Source organism: Lutra lutra, chromosome 6, assembly GCF_902655055.1.
Source record: "Lutra lutra chromosome 6, mLutLut1.2, whole genome shotgun sequence".
In the NCBI taxonomy this organism is placed as follows: Eukaryota; Metazoa; Chordata; class Mammalia; order Carnivora; family Mustelidae; genus Lutra; species Lutra lutra.
The window spans coordinates 50,916,220-50,933,481 of record NC_062283.1 but is presented as its reverse complement, the minus strand read 5'-3'; the positions used below and the strand labels follow the sequence as shown (position 1 = coordinate 50,933,481).

The 17,262-nt window shown below is 36.7% G+C and overlaps 1 protein-coding gene across 2 annotated transcripts in view; it reads left to right on the top strand.

The window, feature by feature from the left end:
• The window catches only part of GFRAL (GDNF family receptor alpha like), a 56,627-nt gene that overhangs the window by 23,329 nt on the left and 16,036 nt on the right, over window positions 1–17,262 (top strand). The window lies entirely within an intron of this gene.

Here is a 17,262-nt window from a genome sequence, read left to right as displayed (position 1 = left end):
GCTTAGCTTAGTTGTGTGGTTCTTCCAATGGTCTTGCTGGGGGCCACTCAAGTAGCTACTGTCATCAAGGGACTCAGCTGAGGCTGGATGGTCCAAGATGGTATCCAGCAAGCACTACTGACTGGGATGCATGATTCTCCTCATGTGTCCTCTTTAGCAGTTGACTCTGGACTCTTACACAGGTGACATCGTGTTCCCAGCAGGTAAGCCCCGATCTGCATGTACTTACCAATTATCTGCATCTGTCACATTTGCTAATGTCTTGTTGGACAGAGACGGTCCCATAACCAAATCCAGAATCACTATGAGAGGAAACTATACAAGGATATATATTTTTATTATATTATATTATTATATTATATTATATATTATATTATATTATTATATTATATTATATTATATTATAATAGATTCTTTGGGTGATCATTAATTTAATCATCTAATACAGCTGTCCCAACCTCTGTAAAACATTGACTCTTGGATTTAGTTTTTCTGCTCTTGGTCTTTAACATGTCTGCTCATCTATCTGTAATGAGAGGCTGGAAACATATTCTTTAAAGGTAATATTTACTCAATTTTACGAATTAAAAAACTGAGATTTAGGAATTTTTCTAATTTGCCCAGAGCCTCAGAATAAGCAAGTGGTTGACAGGGATATGTGTAGGCATCTTATAGAAAAAAAAAAAAAATCTAAGGATGTGATCACATATTAATTCAAGACATCTCTATCATCCATCTTCAAGGGTTTGTCCTTACAGCTATCCATGTCTTAAAATATCCCCAGGCCCACTGGCTCTTCATTGTAACCATGGAACCTGCAAATACCATTCCCAGGAGAAAATCATAGATGTTTACTGTTTTACTGCAAACCAGATCTTTATATTTACACATAAATTTGACAGATAGAGTTATGAATATATCTATACCATACCCATTTAACTACATATAGATACACACATTTTAAATGTTTTCTTTTTTCTTAGATACTAAAGAGATACACATTAACTAATGTGATCAAAATTGTGATTTGTTGTGTATTAGATAACAGATACACAACTCAGAGTGCATGGTTTTAATTCCAACAGAGGTCTCTGTGGAATTTTTACAATTTCTATAATTAGCACCATTTCAAATCAAATTTCATATTCAACTTAAATCATGATACAGAGTGGAAAATTGTAACATTACTTGTGTTGAGCCATATTCCATAAATAATGGAATATTAGGTGGATAATTCTGTTAGAACTAAAAGTACTTATAAGGAATGGTTAATAGCATTATAGAAGGAATAATAAATAAATAATTTAATTTATAATTATAAATTATAAAATAAAATAAAAATAAATAAAATAACTTAAACCAACAGAAATAAATACAGTTATATTACCATGGTAATTTATAAGTGGGTTTTTTCCATATTAAATGATATCCAGGAAAAAAAAAAATAGGAAGATCCTACATGTCTGCGGTAAATCAGTTCCTAAAAATGCCAGTCCCGACAACCTAATTCCAGTTCCGAATCTGATTTTCTCCCATGTGTTTTTAATCATTGTTATACTTTATGTGCATTGTGTTTAGCTGCTGTAACCTGTACACAGCCAAAAAATTTGTAGAAAAACAGCAGAAATGGACACTTAAAAAGCCATAAACATCGAAGTACTATGTAATGTTTTGGACAAATGAAAATTCAAAACTCTTTCACTTTCTTTATTCACTTAGACTAAACTTTGTGAGATTTTCTTTTCAAACATCACTTACTAAAAGTAGGAGTTTCAAGTGACAGCTTTGAAGAATTAAAGGAACATTCAAGGGCTTCCGTCATAGTTCTTGAATTGACAGGAAACGTTTCAAAACAAAGCAAGAACTAAGTCTTTCAGCCTGGCTAGTTCTTACAAACCTTTATCCCCTATTCCAGGTACTTGAGAAGAAGCACAACGACAGTTTTGAAGGAACCATTTCCCTAACATGTTTCCATCCTGACTACTCACATCACTGTGGCCTGCTCATGCATCATCGAAATGATTCGTCCATGTAGCTCCTTTCCAAAGCTCTTGGGCTTTGGCTCACTCTTCTTGAAAGGAGCTGAATGGAGTAGGGATGAGAGGGTAGTTTTGGAAGATTTTCAGTTTGCCACCTTTGTTTGGCTTAGAAGCATTATTTTTCAAATTCATTTGACCCCAGACGGCAGAAGGCAAGGCATGTTACATTAGCTTTTGATGTGCAATGTCTTCTATTACATTAATTGTTCCATTAACTGTCCATTAATTACAACGCTGACTACTCCCACTAAAATGACTTCATGACTAGCTATTCTGTTGTTGCCTGAAGTTTGAAAAACACTTGCTTGGAGCATAAGTTCATCTGGAAATAATCTTCATGGATGTCTCCAAGCCAGTCTTATAATAATTACAAATAATTATAGAGTAGTTAGCATTTATTGAATGCTTATTTTTCAGTTACATTTTCTCATCTAGTCTTAACGTTTCAGTGAGTTAGATACTATTATTTTCTCCATTTCATACATGAGGAAAAAGAATCTAAGGGATAAAATGGCTTGCTCAGGGTTCTACACCCAGGAGCAGGCAGCAGCCTCAGGATCAAACCCAGGCTGACTGACTTGGAGCCTGCTATGGAGGCTGCTATGTTCTCCTTCCTGCCTATGAAATGGTAAAGACAAGCTCAAATCTGCACATGCTCCAAAGCCCTCTCCGTGGGAACCTCTTAGTTTTGCTAGCTTTGAAAACACGCAGAAGAACCCACCTCCATTCCTGCATGCAGGACTGGATTTAGACAAATTAACTTTTTCCTGAGCAGATTGTGTATTTGGCCACTAACTTCCTCTTAACACCACACTTGTGGATCCATACAGACTTCCTTTTCCCCTATATCTTGCAGCACAGAGCAAGTCTATGACAGTTAGAGCTCAGAGAGAGGTGGGTAAAATGGAAGAGAGAGGAACTGGTTGAGACTGAGAGCCTTCCAGAAGTGGAAGGAACAGAAAGAGTACTGCTGTGTTTCCTTGTTCCCTTGAAAGACTCAGTCTGCAGATGTGAGGGTACCTGGCACTGACAGGAATGTTCTATTTTGCCTTGCTCAACATTGCCTTTTTTAATGTCAATTGTAGTCAAAGATATTTGGACACATCCCTATTCTGCCTCTAAAGACTCAGTTTTTTTTTTTCTTTTCTTTTTGAAGAATGATTTTTAAAGAATAAAAATAAAAAGAGACTACCTTTCTCTATTAAATCCTATGGGGAATGGAAAGCATATCAACACAGATATAATAGAAGTTTAAACAAAATTTAAAGAAAACAGAAATAAAAAATTCTGCCCCTAATCCTATTCTTTAAAGAGAGTCAAGGTTAACAAAGTTGATGCACATTATTTTGAAACTTTTTTTTCTTATAATACATACATAACTTGAAAACCTTGTATGCATGTAAACAGATGCCCACCTCACACTGATGCACACATATACAAATATTTTTTAATGGAATGAAACTATACATAATTCTTTACAATTTGCTTTTTGTTTTGTTTTGTTTTTGTTTTTGTTTATTATTTTATTTTATTTCTTTTCAGTGTTCCAGAATTCATTGTACAATTTGCTTTTTAACTTGAAAATATATGGTGGGATATTTGTAATACATACGTATTTGATGACTTTATTTTTTTTTTTAAAGTTGCATAACATCCCATGGTATATGTGCACACACATGCATACACATGTGTATACCATAATTTATTTAATCTATAACTAATAATTTGGACATTTAGGTTGAAAGTGATTATTTATTATGATAGGCATTGTTAAAATTAATGTCATTGCACATTTTAGTTGGCATTTCAATAGACTATATTTCAAACAGTGAGATTAGTAGACCATTGGATTTTTATATTTTTAAATTTGGTAAAAACTAGGGGAAAAAAGCTTGTTCTAATTACATTCTTAGAAAAATCTTAATGTTTTAATTGACATTTTTATTATAAGTGATGCTGAACATTTGTTCAGTGGTTTGTTGGAAATGTTCTATCTTTGACCTACTCATATTCTTTGTCTGACACATCTGCCTTTTTTAGTATCAGTAAGTGGAATTTTTGTTACCTGTATCAGAAATTTGTATTGATATGTGAGAATTCACTAATCTGCACACCTCTTAAAATAATCTTAATTTCATAATCTCTTAGGGAGAAGTGATGATCTGTTATATTTGGGCTTTTGCTCAGATCTTGACCTGCTATGTGTTATCTGGGTTACGTAAATAGGAAGTTTTAAAATCATTTCTCGAATAGTCAACCATTCTTCAACTGGGTAATCTCCACTGCCATTAATAGTTACCAAAGAAAAAGTAGAATACAAAACCAAAAACAGACTCTTAAACTATAGATGACAAACTGGTGGTTGCCACAGAGGAGGTGGGTGGGTGAAATAGGTGAAGGGGGTTGAGAGTGCACTTATGCTGATGAGTACTGAGTGATGTATAGAATTGTGAATCGTTACACTGTATACCTGAAACTAGCATAACACAATGTTACCTATACCTGAAAAAAGCATAATTTGGGAACAATTTTTCTTTTTAAATACATGTATGGGGACACCTGGGTGGTTCAGAGGGTTAAAGCCTCTGCCTTCAGCTCAGGTCATGATCTCAGGGTCCTGGGACTGAGCCTAGCATCGGGCTCTCTGCTTAGCAGGGAGCCTGCTTCCCCCCCACCCCCCACCTACTTCTCTGCCTGCTTGTGATCTCTGTCTGTCAAATAAATAAATAAAATCTTTTAAAAAAAGACATGTATAGAAAATAATATATCTACCATTCAATTTAAGATATAGAACATTACCATTATTTTTTTTTGTTTTTTAAAAAATATTTTATTTATTTATTTGAGAGAGAGGTATGTGAGTGAGTTTCTGGAGGAGCTGAGGGAGAGGGACAAGCAGACTCCTGCTGAGCACAGAGTCCCACTCATGGTTCCATCCCAAAAACCTGAGATCGTGACCTGAGCCAAAATCAAGAGTCAGATCCACTGAACCACCCAGGTGCCCCTATTTTTTAAGTATTTTAAAAAGTTTTTCTTCAGGGGCGCCTGGGTGGCTCAGTTGGTTAAGTAGCTGCCTTCGGCTCAGGTCATGATCCCAGCGTCCTGGGATCGAGTCCCACATCGGGCTCCTTGCTTGGCGGGGAGCCTGCTTCTCCCTCTGCCTCTGCCTGCCATTCTGTCCGCCTGTGCTCGCTCTCTCTCCCTCTCTCTCTGACAAATTAAAAAAAATAATAAATAAATAAAAAAATAAAAAGTTTTTCTTCATATCCCATCCTTTCTCCCCAGATTCAGAGGTAAACAACTATACAGCAGTACACATATGCATGATACATAACAGAAATACGCACACATGATATTGTCTAGGACAGTAGTTCTCAATCTTTACTGCATATAAGAATCACCAAGAGATTAAAAATTCTGAGGCCCCGTAAACCAACAAAATTCCATTAATGTGAAAGCAAGACATGGGTGTCAGGAGGGCTAGTCTCATGGGCATATGGTCAGCATAGTCACACAGGCTGTGTGCTCAGAAGGGCCCTGAGCTTGGGGCTTCATGTTCTTGAAGTTTTTAATAATTGCATCACTGAATTTGTGTTTTGTAAATAGATTCCAATGGAGCATAAGTGCAGTGCTTGGAGCTTTAGTTCATATATGCTCCTGCCTCCTGCCACTTCCTAGGGACCTACATGTTCTCAACTGCCTGCCCACCCCTTGGCGTCCTGGGTACTGCTCAATGCTCCTTCTCTCCCCACTCTTTACTTGCCACCAGACATTTGTTTTTGTATATTTTTAACGATATTGAGCCTTCCAGTACATGTATGTAGATTTTCCTTGATGACTTTCAATAAGTTTTTATTTTGTCAATAAGAATAACTTCTCAATAATAATTTTCTTATATAACTTTGGCTATAATTATTTCTAGATATTACTAAATATTACAATTGCTGCTTTAAATCAAATCTTCCAAATCAAATCTATGCTATTTTCAAACTATAGTTGAATAATAGAAATTGATTGATTTTCATACATACATTTGTATGCAGCAACTTTTTTTAAATTTAATTTTTCCAATGTTCCAAAATTCATTGTTTATGCACCACACCCAGTGCTCCATGCAATACGTGCCCTCCTTAATACCCACCACCAGGGTCACCCAACCCCCCACACTCCTCCCCTCCAAAACCCTCAGTTTGTTTCTCAGACTCCACAGTCTCTCATGGTTTGTCTCCCCCTCTGATTTCCCCCAACTCACTTCTCCACTCCATCTCTCAATGTCCTCCATGTTATTCCTTATGCTCCATAAGTAAGTGAAACCATATGATGATTGACTCTCTCTGCTTGACTTATTTCACTCAGCATAATCTCTTCCATTCCCATCCGTGTTGATGCAAAAGTTCGGTATTCATTCTTTCTGATGGAGGCATAAAACTCCATTGTAATATGGACCATATCTTCTTTATCCATTAGTTTGTTGAAGGGCATCTTGGTTCTTTCCATAGTTTGATGACTATGGCTATTGCTGCTATGAACATTGGGGTACAGATGGTCCTTCTTTTCACTACATCTGTATCTTTGGGTTAAATACCCAGTAGTGCAATTGCAATAGGGTAGCTCTATTTTTAATTTCTTAAGGAATCTCCACACTGTTTTCCAAAGTGACTGCATCAACTTGTATTCCCACCCACAGTGTAAGAGGTCTCCCCTTTCTCCACATCCTTATCAACACTTATTGTTTACTGTCTTGTTGATTTTGGCCATTCTAACTGATATAAGGTGGTATCTCAATGTGGTTTTGATTTGAATCTCCCTGATGGCTAGTGATGATGAATATTTTTTCGTGTGTCTGTTAGCCATTTGTATGTCTTCTTTGGAGAAGTGTCTGTTCATGTCTTCTGCCCATTTTTTGACAGGATTATCTGTTTTGTGTGTGTTGAGTTTGAGGAGTTCTTTATAGATCTTGGGTATCAGCCCTCTGTCTGTAGTGTCATTTGTGAATATCTTCTAACAGTCTATGGGTTGCCTCTTTGTTTTGTTAACTGCTCCAACACAAACACCAAACACCACACACACCCTATATGTATGTATGTATGTGTGTGTGTGCTACATATATACAGTAACAGGCATAGCATATAACGGGGATAACATAACCTCAATAAAAGTTTCCATTCCAAGTAAGGGAAAATGAGAGAGTAGTAGCACACAGTAATGAAATCCTGCTTAATCGGCATTATGAAGCTTCTCTTGCAGTGTGGATTTCCTTTGTTAACTGGGAAGGACTACCTTCTCTGGTTCCCATTTTGCCCTCTGGAAGGTTCCTTCTTATCCATCTTCCTCCATAGCCATATCTGAAGGAGGTTTGAGGGAAAATACCCTCCTTGGGGGATATGGAGGTCTCAGAGACTGTATCCAGTTCATAGTTTAAGGCATTAAAAGTTTAGTGGTCACAGACTTTTTGCAAATGGACTGGTGGCTCCTTTGGCAATATAATCTCTTAAAACATGTGTTATGTTTCTAATATTTTTTTTTTTTTACTTTTATTCAGCTATATGTGCCAGTATCCACAATTAAAAAAAAAAAAAGTGTTTTCTTGACTTGGGTACTTGGGTTCCAAGTCTGCCTTATTTCCTTGATTCCTCACCCCTATCCCCCTCTCTCTCATGTAATGATTAAACAATAGACTAAAGTGAAAGAGTAAGTGAAAATGTAATACCTTTAATTTGATTTTCACTGCATAGTTGAGTCAATTTGTTTAACTCAGAAATGCTGGGTCTTTTATGATTGGAGATGTTTTTTTCAATCTTACCTCTTACTATTTGGAATCCAGAGGCAGTCAGCTTTCAATGTTGGGTAGTCCTCATTTTTAGCTGATCTCTGCTTGAAAAACCAACCATTTTTCTACCTAGTCATATCTTTATTGTAAAACTCTGCACAGTGCCATCAAGAGTAATCAATTCACACTAACACTCTAGCTCTTTCAAGTTGTCTTGCTCCTTTTGGGACCTTTCAAGGTGCTTGGAGAGGTGTATCGTAGAACTGTCTTCATGGTAGAAGAAAGGGGAAAACCTTGATCCTTTGGATCCTGTCTTACATTTCTGAGGAGTGGTCTCATGAGCCTTGATACTCTGGAAATTGTGGATAGTGTATCAGTGAATGCGGAGTGGAGCCCAAAGTACATTTCACGCTGCAGTGACAGAAAATCACTGAGGAGTAAAGAAGAACGTGTATGGTAGAAAGGCCAAGGTAAACACTGTCATGTTGCATCTGCACAAAGACAGATTAGGCATTTGGGGAAACATTTTGATGGTAAGAAACAAAGACAAATCCATATGCATCCATATGCATCGTTGCCTCCTTTAGAGTGAAAGGATAATGGTATCATCAATCTGCCATCCACCTGCCAGACTGTAGGCACAGTGTAGGTCTCTGTTGTTGCTAGGAGGTTTGGTATTCATTACTAGCAGAACTCTGATGGATTTGCCTTAGAGAGAGACAATCTATTCTGTGGGGCCCATGCATAACCACTGTCTTTGTCACCACAGCTGCTCTCTCTTCACACTCATTGCACAGGTCTTGGGTGGCTGAATAGGAGGTATGATTTGCTTCCACAGGTTAGATCATCAGTTTACCTGGTTGTTGAGGGCCTACTCTGTAGTAGATACTGTGCAAGGCATTAACCCAAGATAAAAAGATCTGCCTTCTTAGTACCACTATCATGGGGGTTTCCATATGTCTCTTTCCCTCATTTGCCTCACCATGTCTACAATCATCCAGGTTTGCTCTTTTCATCTCTCTAATGAAGAAATTTATTACTTCAGTCTTAACTTCTATCCACCTCCTTCTCTACAAAGTGGACAATCAGAAGTACTGCTCACGTTTGGCGGGTTGGGAAGAGTTCCCTTCACCACTATCCTCTAAGGTCACTTCTAAGTGGATCTGTGGTGTGGCAGGTGCCCATTTACAGTTAGCACTGATATACAATGTTTTTCTTTCTGGGAACCAATGATTTAATGGATCTTATAATACTCAGTGGACTATTTGCTATTTCAAATAGCAAATGATCTTCCACTGCAGGTGGCATAACCTTGTTCCAGAGCATGAGGGATCTGAGCTGGAACCCTCTAATTAGGGATTGCCAGAAATTCTGTATTTATCTGGAGAGTAAATGAGATTAAGTGGAAAAAGTGCCCTTTACACAGCAAATATTCTGTACATTTTAACTGTCCAGCCCATAAAAAACATTGTTTTGGTCCCAGGTCCAGGACTGAAGCATTGAGTGTCTTTCCCTAATGTTTTACAGAGACTACGCACGTTGTTAGGAATTTCTATATTAATGTTTCACTAAAGCCAGCTGGTTCCCCAATTCTGTTAGGAACGATCTTTCCAATGTTAATGAAGAGACTGATGATCACAAAGGCAACCCCAAAGTATTGAGAAGATGGACATTAAATTGTTAGTCCTCAAACCTGTTAATTATCAGAAATATATAGAGAATGTGTTTAAAATATATTTTATCTAACCCAGTTATTCTAATTCAGTGGGCCTGGAGTGGAGCTCAAAACTCTATATTAAAAAAAAAAATGACCCAGGTGGTTGTGATTTTCAACCAAGTTTGGGAACCACTGCTCTAATCCACATGTGGGAAAAACCTGGTCACTGGCCATAGGTCCCAAAGCCTCTTTTTGCTCACACCTCTCAGAGAATGAGAAACGTCTGTGTTCAGAAAGGCAAGACTAATATCACGCAGCTTTCAAGGTGGTCTGCTTTACCCCAAGCGCCTAAAAACACAGTTGGCATACATTAGCCACTCAATAAATAGCTAATGAATGAATGAACACATGAATGAATGAATGAATGAATGAATGAATGAATGAACCAATGTATACTGTCAGCACTGTTGTTTTTCTTTCCCTGATTAGAACACTGCTAACAATACAGCTTCCTTATTAACAGCCATACTCATTTATGTTCCTACTTAAGCTGGAATTTTCAATTCAAATATTTGACCAAAAGAATCAGGAATTAACAAGACTGGGCTACTTCTGTTCACTTGAATAAAAGCATTTCAAGCCCCTTCTGTTTCCCAACACTTTTCTTCTTTATAAACCTATTTTCAAAAAGTCTGAGTAGTAGGAAACTATTTTACAGTTGATCCTGAGATGGTGTCAACACTGTAAATAAGCAATTGATCCTGACACAGTTTTCCTCTTAAATATGTGTATTTTTTAACAAACTCTATGATGTGTTTAGCTCTAGTAACAAAAAGATGAAAAAAAGTTTATCTCCCAATGATTTGCAAAAGTAGCTTGCTTTTTTGAAGTATTAATAAAGAAACTCCTAAAAATGTGTATAGCTTTTTGAGACAATTAAGAAAAGAGCCCTTCTAATTTGTACCTTTGTCTACCACTTAATTTCCTTTGTGTAGGGCTTCTTTCCACCCATCTCTCTATTGACACCTCATCTTAGATATCAAGATTGCTAGTAAGACCCTTTTATTCATTTTTTTTCTACATTCAATGTATAGATTATTTAACTGCATTTCCTCTTGCCTTACAACGTTTCATGTCTGTTCCCAGTGAAGGTGTCTATCTAAAAATAACATTCCATTAGTGAGCATTTTACTAGAAATTCCATTAAACACACCCATATATGTGTAAAGGTGCATAATACATAGTTATCTTACATAAAATTTTACATTTATTTTTAGCGAAGTCATTTAAAGATTGTGCAATGTGGATTCATGAAGGCTCAAACTCATTTTTACAGATTCTTAATTTTATTATCATCTGACCATTGTCTATCTGAGGGAGGAAGGATAGAGACTATAAATAAAACAGTGAGCTAAGTGAATTTTGGGAGACATTTCCATTGCAAAAATATCCCCAGCCCTCTCCCACTGTGTCTCTCACATGTAGACACACACACACACACCATCTTCTCTTATGGCCAATCACATAGGTTAGTATTCCAGGAGCTTTATGTTAAGTTTTGGCTTTAAATAATTCACTTCACCTAGCCAAAACCACTGACTATTTTTTGGTTTCTACACAAAACTCTAATTTAGGTCCAGTTTCCTTCAAATTCAGTCCAGGTGCTAAAAAAGTCTCTTGGTTTTCCAAGGAACACTCAACAGAATTTCTCTCCTCTGTATTCATATTTATAACATAGTCTCTAAATAGTCTAGTATTTTGTATTTTCTGGATTAAAGTGGCTCCATAGTGAATTTGTAGTCCATCAAATTCATAGAGACTCACTTGTAAGTGTATATTTTTCCTCTTGGAAATTACTGATTATTCCTTTAGGATCTTGTTTTCCATTAGTAGCAAACTCTTAAATTCTTTAGAGAACAGGCATGTATGTAACAAGTTAGCAATGAAAAGAATAAAAAATAAATAAACCAGTTCTTTAGAATGACTTACTTACCATCCAGTGTAAAAATTTAGAGTCATGGTAAATTCTGTAACTTTTGGCTTTTATGCTATTTAATTTGTAGTCCTAGAATTCTGGATACTTCTTTGGGGTTGGGGACCTCAACCCAACCTCAAAAATCAAGATATTTAACCTTTATTAAATTTCAAACCTAAAGTATAAAGGGACTCTTCTAACTTGTTCTTCCTCAGTCCTACCATTGAATTTTGGTTAAAAATCATGATTAGCAGCAATACCTCTAATAATCAGGTGATATGTTTGGAAATGCTAATATACCTTATTAGAGAGCACAGCCATACGGAGACAATATGGCACCAGCATGTGAGGGTTCAAATAATTTCTCTACCATGTGTAAGATAGATAACTGAAAAAACTACTCTCTTTTTGCCACAATTTATTTTCTATGAAATAGAAAATATAATCAATTCTAACCCAAAAATTTTGGTGCAAAGGTTATATCAGTTAATTTGTGTAATGAAATATCCAGAACATAGTGAAATTCAATAAAATTAACCTTACAGTGGATTTTGATGGATTTAGAAAATGATATGATGTCACATAGGTGGTATGGGAGACAATTATTTCTAGATGATTTAAAGTATCATGTTTTCTCAAGATAAGTGTCATCCTATCTTTGGATAATTTTAGGGCAGATAATGAATTCAGACAATTGGTCTCAAACTTTATATTAGAACCACATGTTTTCCAGTTACAATGCAGATTCTGACTCAGTAGGTGAGGGTGGGGTCTGAGATCTGCATTTCTTTTTTTTCTTTTTTTTTAAGATTTTGTTTATTTATTTGACAGACAGAGATCACAAGTAGGCAGAGAGGCAGGCAGAGAGAGAGGAGGAAGCAGGTTCCCTGCTGAACAGAGAGCCTGATGTGGGGTTCGATCCCATGACCCTGAGATCATGACCTGAGCTGAAGGCAGAGGCTTTAACCCACTGAGCCACCCAGGTGCCCCTGAGATCTGCATTTCTAACAAGCTCCCAGGTGATCCTAATGTTTGGTCTAGGGATTACACTTTGAGTACATGACTTAAATGTACTTTGAGTACATGACTTAAACATCTTAAGAATCTTTTAAGAAAAAAAAAACCCTAATTTTATGTGTGTTTGTGTGTGTGTGTGTGTGTGCACGTGCCATGCTCACGTGTATGTGTGTAAAATACTTTATGTGTCTCATATATAACAACCTGTCTACTACTGAGAAATAGACTAACTTAATTGACCTGATGCATTTTGTTAATGTAGTATCTGTTTTTCATGGACACTATGAATCTTAGTGTCATGAAAGAGTTTAAGTAGATGTTCTTATAATTTCTAAAACTCTTCTTGTATAGTAGCTTAGAACAGTGGTTTTCAAACTTCAGCTTCATGTAAATTACCTGAAGTCTTGTTATTATTGGGTCTTCACCACAGAGTTTCTGATTCAATAGCTCTGGGATGGAACTTGGGCATCCGCATTTCCAACATGTTTTCAGGTGTTGCACAGACTGCTTGTCCAGGTACCACACTTTAAGAACCACTGGCTTAGAATACTCATTGGTTCTTCCTGAAGTCAGCCAGAGTTTAGCAATATTCTCTTGAGTCATCACTATAAGCATATGCTTCTGTACTTCTATTGGAGGCATTTCAACATTGGTTGTTTTGAAATACTATGATATTGTGATTTATAATAAAAAATATATATTTCCTGTTCCTGGAATAGAGTTACTAACACACTTGGAATTTCCTGTGACAATAATGATAAAGGTGTCCTTTGTTAATTAGGTGACTCTTGGAAAGCCTAAGGATGGAGTACTGGTTGCCAGGGGAATCAAACAAGTAAGTGGTTAGAGGGTTGGAACTTTCAATATCCACTCCCAGCTTCAACTTCTGGAGAGGGGAAAGGGGCTAGAGTTTGGATCAATAGGTAATGGCTAGTGAATTCATCAGTCATATCTGTGTAATGAAGCCTCCATAAAAACCCAAAAGGACAGAGTTTGGAAAGCTTCCAAGTTGGAGAACACATGGAAATTCTGGGAGAGTAGTGCACCTGGAGAGAACATGGAAGCTCTGGATTCATTCCCCATGCCTTTCCATAAGCACTTCTTCCATCTGCCTGTTCCTAAATTATATATCCTTTTATAATAAACCAGAGATCCAGGAAGCAAAACATTTCTCTGAGTTCCGTTGGACACTCTAGCAAATTAATTGAACCCAAAGAGGAGGTCATGGGAACCTGTAATTTATAACCAGTTATTCCGAAGTACAGCTAAGAACCTTGGACTAGCATCTTAAGTGGGGATAGGAGGAAGGTGCATTATAGGGCTGAGACCTTGACCTGTGGAATCTGACACTATCTCAGAGTAGTGGTATCAGAATTGAGTTGAATTAAAGGACACCTAGCTGATGCCTTGGGAATTGCTTGTTGATGTGGGGAAACTCTCCCCTGCCACATTGGATTTGGTCTCAGAACAGCAAAAAAAGATACCATCTTAAAAATCATGATTCTTAAATGTTTCAATTTCCTTACCAAGTTAGTGAAGCAGAAGATCTCATCACCTCCCATTTATCCCCACACAATAAAACATCCCCAGAATCAATAGCAAAAGAGGCACTGGTTTTGATTAAAGAATAGTGAAATGATGTCTGTTTTTTATTAAGTATGAATAAATTATTAATATATCTCACATGTATTTAGTGCCAAGACTGTCATGTTATAAATATGAAAAAGTAAACATGGATCACTAGAAGAATGCTCATTGGCCCCCAAATTCCATTGTCCACGTGAAAACCATTGATCTGATGGGTAAAAGTCATGAGTCAAAAAAAAAAAAAAACAACAACATCAGAATAGTGTCATCAGTTGAGTTTTAGCATAAAATATATGGTTTTGAGAAAAAAACAAGGTATAGAATGGGTGTTCCACACTGAGTGAAATTAGGTTTGGAGATAAAGAGAAGTCAAAGGGTTGGGGTGGCGGGGGAGAGGGGTGGAGTAGAACCCACTAGATAAAGTTACTTGTTTGAACACTGAATATGAAACCTTAATGTATTTGAGTAAGTCATACTTCCCATATTAATTCTTGTAATTCTAAAGAACACTTTGAATAAAAACAAACAAACAAACAAACACTTTGTCTTGGTAGTTAGAATCTGCATCGGAACTCCTCCACACATAGAATAACCTCAGGACCTATCAGTTCAACCTAGATTTACCTAACCTCTCAAGGATAGCTTTGAGAAAGTTAGATTCTGTTATCAGATTAGACTAGTGAAATGCTTTAACCTCTTTGATGGTGCACCCGGGGCTATTCTGGAAGGCACCAATCTTTGGTATAGAAAGGAAGAGTCTATAGATTAGTTTCTCCCATGCCCTTAGCTTCGCAGCTGCCTTCACTTATAATGGAAAGCAGTGACTATTAGCTGTTGGTGCTCTTCTAGAAAATTGTCACCTGCCTCAAAGAGACTGCAAAAAGAGTGAAGGTCTAATTGCCAGGAGAAGATCTTTAAAATGCTGTATTAATATTAACAATATTAGGATCTGGACAAACTCATGAAATTAATCCTACTTTTTGACAAACTGCAATGAACATTTTTAATAGATCTGCTTGCACACTCATCTCAACATTGTAAAATGGTAACACGGCAGAAACTGAAGCTATAATAAATATAATATCCTTAAAATGAAGGTTTAATAAATATCTAAAGATATTGCTTCCCAGTTTAAAGCTGTACCATGGCTATGAACACTAGCTTACTTGTGTTTGGCTTACTCAGCGCCCTACAACCTGAGTATTTACCAAGTGAGAGACATTATTCTACTCATTTTATATGTCCTGGTTAATTTCCACAAGCAATACATGAAGTAGAGGCTTCTCCTTTTACCCTAGAGGAAACTGGGACACCTAGATGTTAGTAACTTGTCCAAGGTCACACAGAAGACAATAAATGCAGAATTTAAATGAGGAAATTTTGGACACCAGAAACTTTGATGTTAAAAACTGTAATACATTCTTTATATCTAATGATGGGAAATTTAGAATTGTCAACTGATGCCTATATAACGAAGTGATTTTAAGAAAAAAAAATGTATTTGATGGGAGGCAGTATGTTGTAATGTAAAGAACAAGAACTAGGAAACAAGTTTGAGCCCTAACTACACATGGTGGTATTGAGGAAGTCAGTTATACTCTCCCTAGACCTCTCCGATTTGTTGCATATTAAATTTTGGTAATGTTTAACAGAAATAGATGACCTCTGATATTAGATGTAGTATTATTCTTGGGTTAGATGACTGGAGATAGTTTTGAGGCCAGTGCATTTTCAGCAGACTTCTATGCTGTCTATAAAAGAACAGATCTGAAGTGATTTATATTTCCTATGCCTAAGACTGCCAAGAACTTTTTCTTCCTATGATTACAGTAAAATTTTAAGAAAGGGTGTATCATTTATTTCTTTTTGCCCTTGAAAAATACTAATTCTCCTCAAGATCTAAATTGAGATTTGTAATAAAAATGGCTTTGTCTAGTGTTGGATTATTTTCTATAGTTTCATTGCCCAAATTCTAATTAACTTCATAAGTAACATATTCCAATTTCACTATCCAGTCTTAATAGGGCATGTATCTTTGCTTCTATTTATATATTTAAATCCATACAATTGCATTATTTTAGCAAGGAACATGGTAATTTTCACTTAGGGCACATTCAGAATATGGTTTGGGATTTTGCTGTGTACAAATCCAGTAAGTTTGTCGTTATTTGCTACTTTGACTAGGCACATATGTGTTGCGGGGTTGGGGGGGGGATTTTTGTTTTGGTGAATATATGTGTGTAGAGAATCATTAACTATTTTAATTGAGGTAATTTAAAATCAGATCACAGAAAGAGACCAAGCTTCCTCTCATCTCTCTGAAGATTTGACTATGAAGGCATCAAATCTGGTTGCGCCTTCCGCTTTTCATTGGCTAAGATTTCATTCAGGTACTCTGAGGAATAATCTGGAAAGTTTCTCTTAGGACCTTTCAAAATTCAAAACTCTCTCAAGGGAAGAGACATGGAGAGGATAGCCCCTAAAGATGTAGCCCTCTCCAGTGGAGACAAACACTGGCTCTAATTTCACCACTACGTTTACTTGCATGCAAAAGTTCCCAATAAAATCCAGCTGGTTTAAATTTTGTCTGCAGACCTGAAACCCAGCAAATTTGGCTTGGCTTCCTATTTTGCAGAAAATGCTTCACAAGGCTTTAATCTGGAAACACTGAAGTGTACGAACCCTCAACAGAAACAACAGAACAGCTGTCTCCCTACCTTCACTTTCTCCCACCTTTATCCTTAAAGCCTTGGGTGCTTTTAAAGGAGGGGGAAAAGTCTGCCTCTGAGCATGAACGACAGTATGAATCACCCATGACTACCTTTGTTGTTTGCTCTAAGCCAGAAAAGAAAGATTAAAGAGTTGCCATTGATGAGTGAGACAACTCAACTTTTGGCATCACTAGAGAAGGAAGGAGCATTTAAGATCATAGAGGGAAATAAAACAACAATACTGTTACAATTTGAACAATAACAGGTTTCAGTATGTGAAAGCATAGTGTTATCTTTTCCATTTTCCACTCTTGTGCTTTCATTGGCTTCATACAATCCCCTTGTTGCCTATAATTGGGGATGGAGTTAGTGCCAAAGCTGCATAAAATAAGCAATCTTTCCTTTATACTTTCTGTGCATCATGATTGTGTATGTGAAGTCATAAAAATAATTTATTATGAGCATGTGTATTCCTGGCTTAAAGAGCCAACTATTCTTGTGACAAC